This window comes from Leiobunum rupestre, chromosome 6 (genome assembly GCF_980474605.1).
Source record: "Leiobunum rupestre chromosome 6, qqLeiRupe1.1.hap1, whole genome shotgun sequence".
NCBI lineage: Eukaryota > Metazoa > Arthropoda > Arachnida > Opiliones > Sclerosomatidae > Leiobunum > Leiobunum rupestre.
In genome coordinates this window covers 53,473,178-53,485,992 of record NC_143389.1, presented here as the reverse complement: position 1 = coordinate 53,485,992, position 12,815 = coordinate 53,473,178, and the positions used below count along the sequence as shown (strand labels likewise).

At 37.8% G+C, this 12,815-nt stretch overlaps 1 protein-coding gene across 1 annotated transcript in view; it reads left to right on the top strand.

Moving 5' to 3' along the window:
- The first annotated feature begins 11,214 nt into the window (after positions 1-11,214).
- Positions 11,215-12,815, top strand: part of LOC149941522 (uncharacterized) — a 45,344-nt gene continuing 43,743 nt past the window's right edge. The window contains exon 1 of the mRNA XM_090177587.1: positions 11,215-11,412. The gene's annotated coding sequence lies outside the window, so the exon portion shown is untranslated. The remainder of the gene's footprint in view (positions 11,413-12,815) is intronic.

The following is a 12,815-nucleotide window of genomic DNA, read 5'->3' as shown; positions in this document are numbered from 1 at the left end:
ACTAGTTGTGTAATTAGGGTTTGAAAAAATCGGAATATAATATTATACATAATTCTAGACCCAAAATCTTTGGCCGGAATTAAATAGTTACTCTTTAAATTATTCCAATTAAGGTAATTTTAATTACATTAATGGTCATTTCAGTATAGCAGTAATCCCATGTTTGGTCAACCTAAGCAACCTTATCCAAATACATTTTGATTTAATTTTGTTTTTAGGATTGGTTCGACCGTGGAAACCAAATTCACGATTTTCAGAAAGTTCAACATTTTCAAGATACAAATTTTGACCACTTCAGAGTATCTGTTGAAGTAAATGACGTAGAGATATTAGGCGTTGCCCACGTTATTTTGTAAAATAACGTGGGAAACGTATGATTTTCTAATTCTAAAAATACTTATTTATCTGGAACTAAAAATTTTAACATCAGAATTTTTCTCTACAATTGGGTAAATCAAAAATTCTATGATCCTTGAATTCCATAATAGCCACAAAACATCTATGCGAAATTTAGCTATTTTTAGTGGTCAAAGGGCAACTTTTTAATAGTACCCTGAGTAATAATGAAATTATTTCCTAAATACTGTAAGAAACACCTTATTTAAGTTAGTTCTTCCAAAAAATCAATTTCGATTGTAATCAAATTACGATTTTAGATAATTCTTACTGTATCTAAATTTAAAACCGCATATTACACCTTACTACGTATAAAAAATCTGATCAAAATATCCTTTTTTTTGGGATAAACATAGGACCGGTAATGTGTTAGCTCGATCGAAAAGAGTCCATCGTGTTTCTTTCTTTTGGTATTGAAGAAAATGTTTGATTACCGAGTGATTCAACTGGCTTTTACAGAGGGCTAAAAATAAGCACGCAGCCGCGTTTACAGGTTGTAGTCCTCTAACTTTTTCTCCTTTTTTTTCAATGCTGAAATTCGTAGTCATCCTTTAAAGAAAAGCTTTTTTATTTTGGTTTCCTCGGTGTGATTGACCAGCTGAACTTGAAAACGGATTTATCCTTAAATACTTTTATTTTATTTCGTCATATTATTATCCTTACATAAGGGTAAATAAACTCTCTCATTCTGTTTAAGATGTGCTTCGGCAATTCCTTTTAAACGAAATGAGAAAGTATAAACGCACCAAGTCCGTTCCGTTTTTAGGGCGAATCTAATCGCGTTTTCTAGATTTTAGAATATCATTTATTATGGATCTATATTTTGAATATTTAAAAATATAATAATATTATATTATTATAATACTATATAACACATTATATTACTAATAATACAATTGCGTAACCATAATTAACGTATTTACAATAAGTATAACACTCCCTATGGTTTTAATGCTAATTTTCTTAACGAACCTGTTTTCGACTCTAACATTTTCGCCTAGTTCCGACTTGGACAGTTGCTACTGTCTTAGCATTTAATAATTAATTATTTAAATTATTTAAGTAAAAAACAATTTATTGTGAAAAACATATTACCATAAGTAACATAATAACAATAAGCATGACACTTCCTATTGCTTTCCGGTGACCACTAATTATAGGCTTTGCCTCTGTGGTCACCTGCTTGTCGAAATAAATATTATTATTATTATTATTATTAATGCTAATTTTCTAACCGAACCTTTTTTCGACACTGATACTCTCTTCAAGCTGTGACTTGGACTCGCGACTTACCGTTTTGGATGACTACTTTTTGATAAAAATTTAAGCCTAATATCGGAGAGCACGATCGGGTGTCGCGAGGGGCTTTGTTATCTTCAATAACTATAGCTAGTGACGTAGGAAAAACATTTACACGTGACCTCACGTATTTTATAGAAACACCTATTAAATTTCATTTTCTATAAAATACGGGAGGTCATGTGACAATATTTTGTCTACGTCACTTAGCTGTAGGCAGAGAGCACGCGCTGCAGTCGCGAGACCCTTCGGAATCTGAAACCCGCGTGCACATCTCGCGTGCAAGTAAAGCGCTTAAATAACTGGCGCTCGTGACGCAGATAAAAACATTTTACACTTATAATAATTATGGTTTTATTGTATAGAAGCACCTATTAAAAATGATAATCTTTATTATATAACCTCTATATTTACAATAAACTACGTCAATGGTAAACGGAACTAAACGAACGACCCAAATAGAGAAGTCAAATTTACTTATATTTTACGCGATATTTAGAACCAGAGAACCAGAATGCGTTAAAAATCTACCTCTCAAAAACAGAGTCGTATGGCTCTATAATTAACGCGGCTAATTTTTAACGTATTCCATAAAAGTAAAGTAAACTAACTGGCCTCGAATCAAGGCTACGGGTTCGGAAAACTCCGGATCGGAAACCCGATATAACCTGACGTTGTGTTACGGGGGGGCATGGAAGGGCTGCTTATATTCTGGTTGACCAACAAAAAGTGGGCCTTTGGCTCTCGGAAAAATATCAACAGAGTGTGCGTGAAAAAAAAAGAAATTTGGGTGTTTAATAAAAGTAGGCTATTGTGTCAATGAGCCTTAGTGGATTTTCCTACCCGCCTCATTTTATTTTGGTACAAGGCTGGCCCGTGCGGGGGGGTGAGATGCGCTTGGTTCCTTAGCCGGAAGCCGTAGCTTCTTCTAAGAGGAAATTTGCAATGTCGGTCGCAGCCGTAGCTCTCCCTATCGACGAACTAGATAAATTTTTAGAAAGCCGTTTACCTCCGAATCTGACCTAGAAAAATAGTACTTCCCCCTCCGCTACCCCCTCCCTGCCTTCGCCCCCGCTAACGTATCCATTTGGAACCCCCCCCCCCCACACACACACCTTCATCTCTCTCTGGCGCGCGCTCTTCCTCACAAAATTAAATCCCGGGATGGGGGGCGAGGAGACGGTGAAAGGGGAACAACTCTGGAAATGAGGATAAATATCGGACGATAAAAAACCTTCACAAACAAGTTGAGTACGTTACATTGGCCAATTTTACCAAGAATCTTTTTATATACAATAGAGTAGTATCACCTCGTAGCTTTGGCCATGGCCGCCATTTTAGGCGCGATTTTTTCTCTATAGGAAAAAGCATGGGTGACGTTGCGTGATGTAGCACTGACACTACTCTATATTTATATTTATAATTTAGAGGTTAAACCTACGACCGAGAGCATATAGGTGGTACTTGTACGAGTGTAGACGTACTTTTGTGTGTACAGACTGAACCTGAACTGTAATGTAATATAATTAATACATTATTTAATATAATATAATGTAATGTAATGTAATGTAATGTAATGTAATATAATTAATAAATTATTTAATATAATATAATGTAATGTAATGTAATGTAATTAATAAATTATTTGATATAATATTAATGTAATATAATTCATAAAGTATTTAATATAATATTAATGTAATATAATTCATAAATTATTTAATATAATAATAATGTAATATAAGTAATAAATAAATTATTTAATATAATATTAATTTAATATAATTCATAAATTATTTAGTATAATTTTTATATAATATAATATTATATTAATATAATATTAATATATTGTTAATATATTGTTAATATAATATTAATATATTGTTAATATAATATTAATATATTTTTAATATAATATATATATAATATTAATAGAATATTCATATTATATATTATACATTTATATGGTTCAATTCATTTAATTGTTTCACTTTCTAATTACTTTAAACCGCTTTAAACATTTCGATTTTCCAAGTCAAAATACGGTTTGGTCATGGCTGTAGTAAAACGCTGACTAGGGCCCCAATTTTTAGGGCCTTTAAAAATGAACTTGGTAGGTAAATTTTATTTCGATAAATCGCCAGATAAATGTTAGTAATTGATTTTCTCAATAGGTCTGACGCCGGAACTAAAATCAAGTACGTTAATTTGAGAGGGTCGCGCGAAAAAACAATTAGCCATTCCTGCGTATCCAAAGCCGGGCCCCTGTTTTTTCGGGCCTTCTCTGTGATTTTAATTACTCTTTGGGCCCCCTCCAGAACCTATAGAGTTACATTCTTTAAAACGTGCCTTCAGCAACCCCTAGGTTTTTCCCCCTTTAATTAATTTCTGGATGCGCCGCTGTCTTAGTCCAGGATGACCTGACTTCGTATATTTCCTATATTTTAATGCCTTCCTATAAATTCCTTTATTTTTAATGCCTTCCTATAAATTCCTCTATTTTTAATGCCTTCCTATAAATTCCTCTATTTTTAATTCCTTCCTATAAATTCCTCTATTTTTAATGCCTTCCTATAAATTCCTCTTTTTTAATGCCTTCCTATAAATTCCTTTATTTTCACCTAATTTCCTATAATTTCACGGTTTTTTTTAAATGAAAGAACTTTTTTGTACGTGTCATCTAGTGTATGCACAGCCACTTTCTAACAAAATCTTGAAATATACGAGCTTTGTAAATCCAATAATGCAAGAAAGCAGTGTACAAAACATTATCAATATTCTAGGTGATTCGATATTTTCTTATAATTCGCCTATTTAGTTTCCTATATTTTCCTATAATTCGCCTATTTAGTTTTCTATAATTTGCCTATTTAGTTTCCTATATTTTCCTAACATTCGCCTATTTAGTTTCCTATATTTTCCTATAATTCGCCTATTTAGTTTCCTATATTTTCCTATAATTCGCCTATTTAGTTTCCTATATTTTCCTATAATTTGCCTATTTAGTTTCCTATATTTTCCTATAATTCGCCTATTTAGTTTCCTATATTTTCCTATAATTCGTCTATTTAGTTTCCTATATTTTCCTATATTTAGCCTATTTAGTTTCCTATATTTTCCTATAATTTGCCTATTTAGTTTCCTATATTTTCCTATAATTCGCCTATTTAGTTTCCTATATTTTCCTATAATTCGTCTATTTAGTTTCCTATATTTTCCTATATTTAGCCTATTTAGTTTCCTATATTTTCCTATAATTTGCCTATTTAGTTTCCTATATTTTTATTAATTCACCCCTAAAATTCCTATTTTTCCTATAAAATGTTCAAAGCTTTTCGCTGGTCACCCTGTTCGTCCCATTTGACATCGCTAGACGTTTGACCCAGTCACAACGTACACGTACGACATTCACCAGCGTATAAGTGTCGTCCGGAATCTCGCGGAGGGTGGTACGAGGTTAAAAAACGAAGATCATGGCTGTAGGATGCGAGCAACAACCGCGCCGCGCCGCGGGCTGGCAATTAAAAACGAATACGTTGGACGCTCAGAAATGGGGTATTTCTCATTCTGGTTGCGACCTTCCTTCCCAATAGTTCGTTGTTACACTTCGTCATCCAAGCGTTCCCTGGCTCTGGCGTTGGTGTCACTAACCCTCTCTCTACCACGGCCAGGAACGGGCCGGGGGGCACCGAGGGAGGATGCGGAGACGATGAAGGATGAAGAGGGCTTTTTGGAGAAACGGCGTGATCCGCCAGGAAAGAGCGCCGTTCTCCCGCTTTGGCCCCAATCGAAATCGCTCTCACTCGCGTCGTTTATTCGGGGAAAAGTGTCTCATTCCACATTGATTTCGATAACAAGTTTCTTTTTCCGCACATTTTCCTCAGTTTTCTCTCTCTCGTGTTTTTCTGGGAAGGTCGTAGTCATCCATGCCTGAAACGACCAAATTCCACAGATTTCATATTGATGGAATCGAAATTAATTTGATTTGAAACGTTGAATTGTGGCATTTTCCTCAAAACGGTAACAAAAATTAAGAGTTATCTGGGTCCACTGATATATGGGTTTTTTACACCTGTGGCCTATTACGTTGTTTAGTTATATCATAAGTAATATAATAGTCATAAGTATGATACTTTCTATTATTTAAATTCGTTTTATGCATATTTTAGACACTAGGGGGCTCGGTTCTGAAATATACCCTGATTGTGTATAATAACTCTGAAAATCAGTTCGGTAAATAATTTTGCAAGTTATAACTGATTTGTATCGTATATTATTAACATAATTTGAATATAACTACTATTTGTTAAGTAGATTAATTGGGTTAATTTAATGAACGACTAGCAAATTAACCGAGATTAGCTAACCAATAATTTAACATTAAAAGTAAGTAATTTCTAAAATATAAAATTATAGAAATATTTAAATAAAGGTTTTCTTCAGGGTTGTAGTAATATTATCAGATTCAAATTATCTCCTTGTTTACCCCAACCTTTTTAATACCAAAATTGGACAATTTTTATAAACTTTATATTTTACTTTTTCAGAAGATAATGAATTTATCTCGGAATTTACAATAGTATAAAACTGACTCTTCAAGTTTTGTATTAACTAAAAGTTTTTTTTTGGTACATTTACAAACAGTACCATAAAAATTTAATATATATTTAAATTCCCTGGCTTTTAAATTACTTTTTCGAAATTATTAATATTCTCTAACGTTTTAGACCAATTTCCCAAATCCCCATAGCAACCTTGTTCGTTAAATTGACAACATTGTACTAAGAAAATATTATTAAGATTACCACTGATATATTTTCTAAATATTTTATCTTACCCAAACCTAGTATACACTTTTCTTATCTAATTTGAGATATTTCCGTTTCTTTATTTTGATTAATGGTAATTTATAATTGGTATATTGGGTGCTCAAATTTGTTTGTTGGGGGGGCGCTCAAATTTGTTTGGGGGGGGGCGCTCAAATTTGTTTGGGGGGATGCTCAAATTTGTTTTGGGGTGCTCAAATTTGTTGGGAGGGGGGAGGGGCGCTCATTGCCTTGACACTAAAAATCGTAATTTTTAACTCCAGAAATTAGTAAATATACCGAAATTGGCTTTATTTTGTTATTTTTTAAATTATGATTTTCGACTTCGTTGAAAACAGAATATTTTATTAAAAATAAAGGTAACCGATGTTATATGATATTAGTTGGTAGTTGAGCAATCGTTTTTTTTGGGGGGGGTCGGTCGGTTTGGGGATGCTCAAGTATTCATTTGGGGGCGCTGAGCACCCCCCCCCCCCCCCATATACGGGCCTGGGTATATTTAATCCCACAATTTTTGGTAGGTGGAAATTTTTCCAGTATGTGCATCAAATTCGCGTACGTACTTGAATTTACTAACTAACTTTCCAAAATTGGCGTTTACTAGGTTTTTGCATTTGACAGGTTACCGTAGTTTCCCAATCGTCACCCGAAAGCAAAATCCACGTAACTTTATACCACAATCTTAAAAAAAAGATACGTGGATTTGTCTTTCAAGCGGCGCAATGAACTAAATAATCGAGATATGTCGGCCACTAATCGAAAGCGGCGCGAGATGAAAATAACAGGAAGGAAACGAGGAGTGGGTTAAAATGAGCGCTAGAAGGTGGTCTGCGGGGAAACCAATTCGAGGGATAGGTTAAAAACCCCGCGCTTAACAAGCGCGAAATATCCGGGACAGACAGCGGTGTGGGAAAAAAATTGGTGTGTAAAAATAGGTTTAATCTCAACAGTAGCTACTCACTTCCTACGGCTTTTTGCGAATTGGGAAAGGTTATTGGCAGCGGCACCGCCAAATACGCGCGGTGTAGTCCCATATTTTATTCTCCCTTTTGTACGGAGCAAAAACTTCCTACGGCGTCGACTATGCCGTAATTATCATTTTCATTAAAAAAGACGCTTCGTACGCTGTCAGCGTCTGCCTAACCTAATTTCGTTCGACGCTGGATCGCCGTCCATTCTCGGGCGTACACGCCGTACCCCCCTGCCCGGTTTCCGCGCTACTTTAAGGTAAATACCGTTACGACGGAGATTAGAACGGGAGTGCTTTGCCCTTTCCCTAAACAAGGACAAACAAACACGCGGAGTGTTTTTTTACTCCGACGGTATTTGACGCGACGCTTCTCGCGGTTGGTTACCCTCGTTTTCGTTCGCGGCTGCTGAGAAGGTGAATGACATTGCTTTTGTGCAAAATGAAGGTCAATAGTGAAGTAAAACTTTTTCCCGTCTGTAGCGAGGCGTAATAAAAAAACTTTTTGTGACACAAAAGTAGGCCACCTTTCGCCGCGGCTGCGAACCGAGGGGAAGTATACTGCCACTTCCCAAACTTTAATAAGATGATTACCCTCTCGGATATTTTATTATGTTTGCGCTAGAAAGGGGGGCTCCTCGGGCCCTTCGTTACTCCAAACTGACGCGGAACTCAGTATGTTAATACTCGATACGTCTTGACGGTCCTGTCAGGGCAGAGATATTTCGAGCCCCGGGGCAAGTTACGCCATCAAGGGCCCTTCTAACTTTAATTTCCAAAGATAGGGATGTGCTGGTGAAGGGGTAATTCGATGGGCTCCTAAAAAAACATGCTCGTGGGCAGTGGCGTAGCCAGAAATTCGTCAAGGAGGGGGGGATCGAAGAATGTGAATGTTGACAGGGGGTGGAGAAGGGGTGGAAATTTAGTAAAGTCAAAGGTAGGCCCAAAGGGGGTCTTCGGTTTCCCCTTCCATAAAACTTGTTCGGGTTAACGGTAATAGTTAGTGTAGGGAGCTGTTGGCTTGAAGGGCTTGCCACCACCCTCTTACGCATTGTAACCCGGCCACCTGTGTTAATGGCTTCAAAAGTCGCTCGATGACTTAGGCCTAAGGTGGTGCCTTGGGTATTATCCTAGCTGATAAACCCCCCTCCCTTGTCTAGGGGCCCTAAATGGGTCGGAGTGTGCAATAACTGGTGGCTTTACCGGGGAGTCGGGGTCCGGCTCTTGTAACCCATAAGGGCGGTGGCGCACTGGGAGATGTTAGCTTCGATCAAATGGTCCTATCTCCACCTCCCACTTCGGTCAGGTTTGGGCTGGATACTGAGCTTCGGCTCAGGCTAACGGAGAGGGTCCGTGCAAACTGGCCGCTTCAGCGGACTGGGTAGCCTGCTGTGGGGCGGCGGGCCTCCGTATGAAGGCACGGCGGTCCTGTTTCCTGGCCTTTTGGAGCCACACCGGGATCTCCGGTGCCAGCTGTGCTGGGTTACTTGGGCTGCTGTGTGCCCGTCGTTCCCCTTTAGGAGCTCTCTACAAAGGGTATGACTCTTTACCTACGTAGGTAGGGTGTCGGCTGGAGTTGCTACAGCATCCACTCTTAATCCCACTGCTGTGTGCGAAGTGGGGATTGGTCCACCCATTGCTGCACCTTCTGCTGGGTTGAGTGGATTGCGTCAAAGGTGTGACCATCAGTAGTAGGGTTCTGCTACCCATGCTGGATTTGTCACCTGTCCGGGCTAGGGGGATGCTGGCGTAGGGCACTATGTTGATAGGCCTCCGGTGGTATGGTCTTTGTTACTAGGTACTCCGGGCCATAAATTCTGACACACTTCCTTGTCTACGCCACTGCTCGTGGATCCTTTTCCACAGGGCCCCGCCGATTTAGTCCCCCTTATGCACTGCCCCTCGTCGTGTTTTTAACAAAACGTTTTGGTAAAAACACGAGAGATAACTGACCCTGCAGGGTGGTAAAAAGGTGAAATGAGGGAACCACTGTCAGGGCCGTTGCAGAATCTGTTCCATTGAGCCCAATCCCATTCGACCGAAAAAGCCGCACTTCTCCGGGTTTAGGATTCGGTTTTATCCGTTTCAGCATATGTCAGAACAGCATGCAGTGTTACCTAACCTAACCTAACCTAACCTAACCTAAAATATATTAAAACGCTTCCATAAAAAATCAAAAGGAGTAGAAAGAAAAACTATTTTTTCGCTCAATTGTGAATATTGCGTCGGTCGATTAGAAAAATACCAAACCCGCCTTTGGACTAATTACATCAAAAACATTGGCGGAATTCGGTCGAATGGGATTCGGCGCAATGGGAAGATACCCCGTTGCAGAGGTAACAGGTGGGGACTAAATTTTCGGGTAGAGTGGAAAAAAGTGCCCACAAGCGCTAAGACGCATTTTTACGATTTGGGATCCCTATCATCCCTAGAAATCCTCCCCTTATCTACGTCACTGGGCTATAATCGCCCCTGCACAAGCGTGCTTATGATTAGTACCATGTCGCTTTTGTTAGTAAATTATTTGCGCGGCCCTGCCAGGTTAATAATAAATTTGATTATTTAATGTACTGTAGGTTGCCAAGTAGGTAGCTAACCTTGCCGGGAGTAGTGGCTCACTCCTGTAATCCCAGGCGTCCGGGAGGCAGAGTTTGTGGATGGCCGTGTGAGGACGACCACCAATCCCCTAACGGGTGGTCGGAATACTTCCGCCAAGGGTGGCCCCACCCCTGTCCCCACGTATCCCCCCGTTGGCGTGGCCGTTACACATATCTCGCCCTGATTAATCAGTTATTGTGTGTGTGTGCTGGTGTCTAAGGCCTCGGGTCGACACCGCTGTGTGTGTATCTCAAAAAAAAAAAAAAAAAAAGGTAGCTAACCTTCGATTATTTTCTTTTAACGTTAGGTTTATATTTCTTGATTACCGAAATTTTAAACTGAATCGATCTACAGGTCCTCAGAATTTCTTAATTTAAATTTGAATAACGTACCTGAGGTTTATAGCGTCATATGGAATATTTTATTTTTAAATCATTGATGACGCAATGTTATTCACACTTTTCGTTTCCCAATAAAATTAATTTGATCTTTTACTGAGAAAAGCCCAACTCTTTTAGACGAGGTTTTCCCAACTACTTTGTAACTTTTTACAAATCGCTCTAAACCGGTCTAAAATAAAGTGTACACCACTATAAAGAACGATTACAACATCGTCTAAAACTTTCGATATTTTTTAGGAAAATTTATAGTTCAGTCGAGATGTAACGAAACAACTCGGCCGGGCGTACGACGATAATAGTCTTCGCAAACTTCACCCCTTTTGAGTGTTGATACGAAAGAGGGGGAGGGTAGCCAGAAAAGGCGCGAAGCCAGTTTTTTCCCGCCACTTTACCGAGAAATGGCCGAACGGCGTCTCGGCTTTTCGCGCGGAGAAATAATTTGCACGCGCAATGTCATGACGTCACCGCCGACGTCAAGTGGAAGGAAAAAAGCTCGTGTCTTTCGAGCCCCGGGCTTCCGGGAACGCCAATTTACCTCACGCGGCGGCGGCAGCGAGAGAAAAATCCGTATTTTTGAGCGGTGGGAGGCGAGGGAAAAGTGGGAGTGATTTGTGGGCATTTTACGGGCGGGATCCACCTAGCGGAGTGTTTTACTTCTCGTCGCCGCCGAAAAAACTTTGGTCGCGTTTTTACTTTTCTTAGCCCTCGCCAGTCGTGCTCTTAATTTTGCGTTTTAGTTTGCGGTTTTTTCAGCTCGTCTTCTGTTTTTTTTTGTATGACTGATGTGTGTCGGCTATTCCTGGACTTACGAAAAGTGTTAAATTTAAAACACAAATTACGCGTTTTTTAACGATTTAAGCTATCGCGATTACGTGAAAATATTTTAAAATTTGCCGTGATTGAAAGACGTTAAATTGATTATCAGGTAGGCAAAAATATTTCACTTATGCCTTGGTTATATCGGTTTAGGCGATTTATTGGTGGTGGTTTTTAGGCTTAAGCGATTGTCACGATCAGGTGTGTACTTCTCCCTCCCCCGCCCCCTCAAGGGTTATTTACATTCCCCCTTGTAAAATTATCTAACTGCGTTAAGCCAGATTTAATTAATCGAAATGGTAATTTTGATGAAACGTTACTTAAGTTTACCATCTAACCGATTGGTTTTAGTTTAAACTATATTTTAGAATTATTTATTTTAAACTATATTTTAGAATTTTTTATTTTAAACTATATTTTAGAATATTTTATTTTAAACTATATTTTAGAATATTTTATTTTAAACTATATTTTAGAATTTTTTATTTTAAACTATATTTTATAATATTTTATTTTAAACTATATTTTAGAATATTTTATTTTAAACTATATTTTAGAATATTTTATTTTAAACTATATTTTAGATTTTTTTTATTTTAAACTATATTTTAGAATATTTTATTTTAAACTATATTTTAGATTTTTTTTATTTTAAACTATATTTTAGAATATTTTATTTTAAACTATATTTTAGATTTTTTTTATTTTAAACTATATTTTAGAATTTTCAATTTTAACTAGAATTTAACACGCGTTGTAAGGGTAAAACCCATTTTTTATTGAATTTAACAACAGGTTTTTTTAAGGCTACAACCAAGGTTGTTATATGCCGGGTTCGGTGACGTGGTCCACGAAATTAAATATACCGATAAATTGTTGAGTGGTTAAACTTTCACCTTCGATCTTTCGATTGAGAAAAAAAAGGTGGTATCACCGTGTCTCCACTCGGAATAATTTCGACTTTCATTGCTTAATTATCAAGTACCCACCCACTCGAGATTCCGTCAGTGATTCGCTCTTTTTGTAATAATCGGATTGATTTGTCGCTCGATGACTCATCTCGTACAACACTCTCGAACGCCTTGACGACACAAATATACGTATTGATAAAAGATATTCCTCGAAACAAAGCTAGTTTTGTTTTACCTATGATGGGAAAAATGACGCGTCTTCCCCTACAGCCGCGGATAAGAACGATATTAGGCAGCGAAATTGTTCTTTATTGCCAGTGATAGTCGCGAACAAGACGTATTTCCCGTCGTATCGCCGTGGTACCGGTTGAGACGCGAAAAACTGAAGTACCTCAATATCTTCACGAATAATTCAATTATTGGGTTGCATTAGCCCATTCTATGAAATCCGGTCAAGACTGTTTGACCAAGTTTGTGGGACCATACGTCCTTCCAAGTGGGACTAGCTACGCTCTCTATTCTTTTGGATTAAAAAATTTAGCTTATTTTCGTTCTTTGTGTGGGCCAGACATATAATATTTCGAAACCGAGCGCAAGTTTA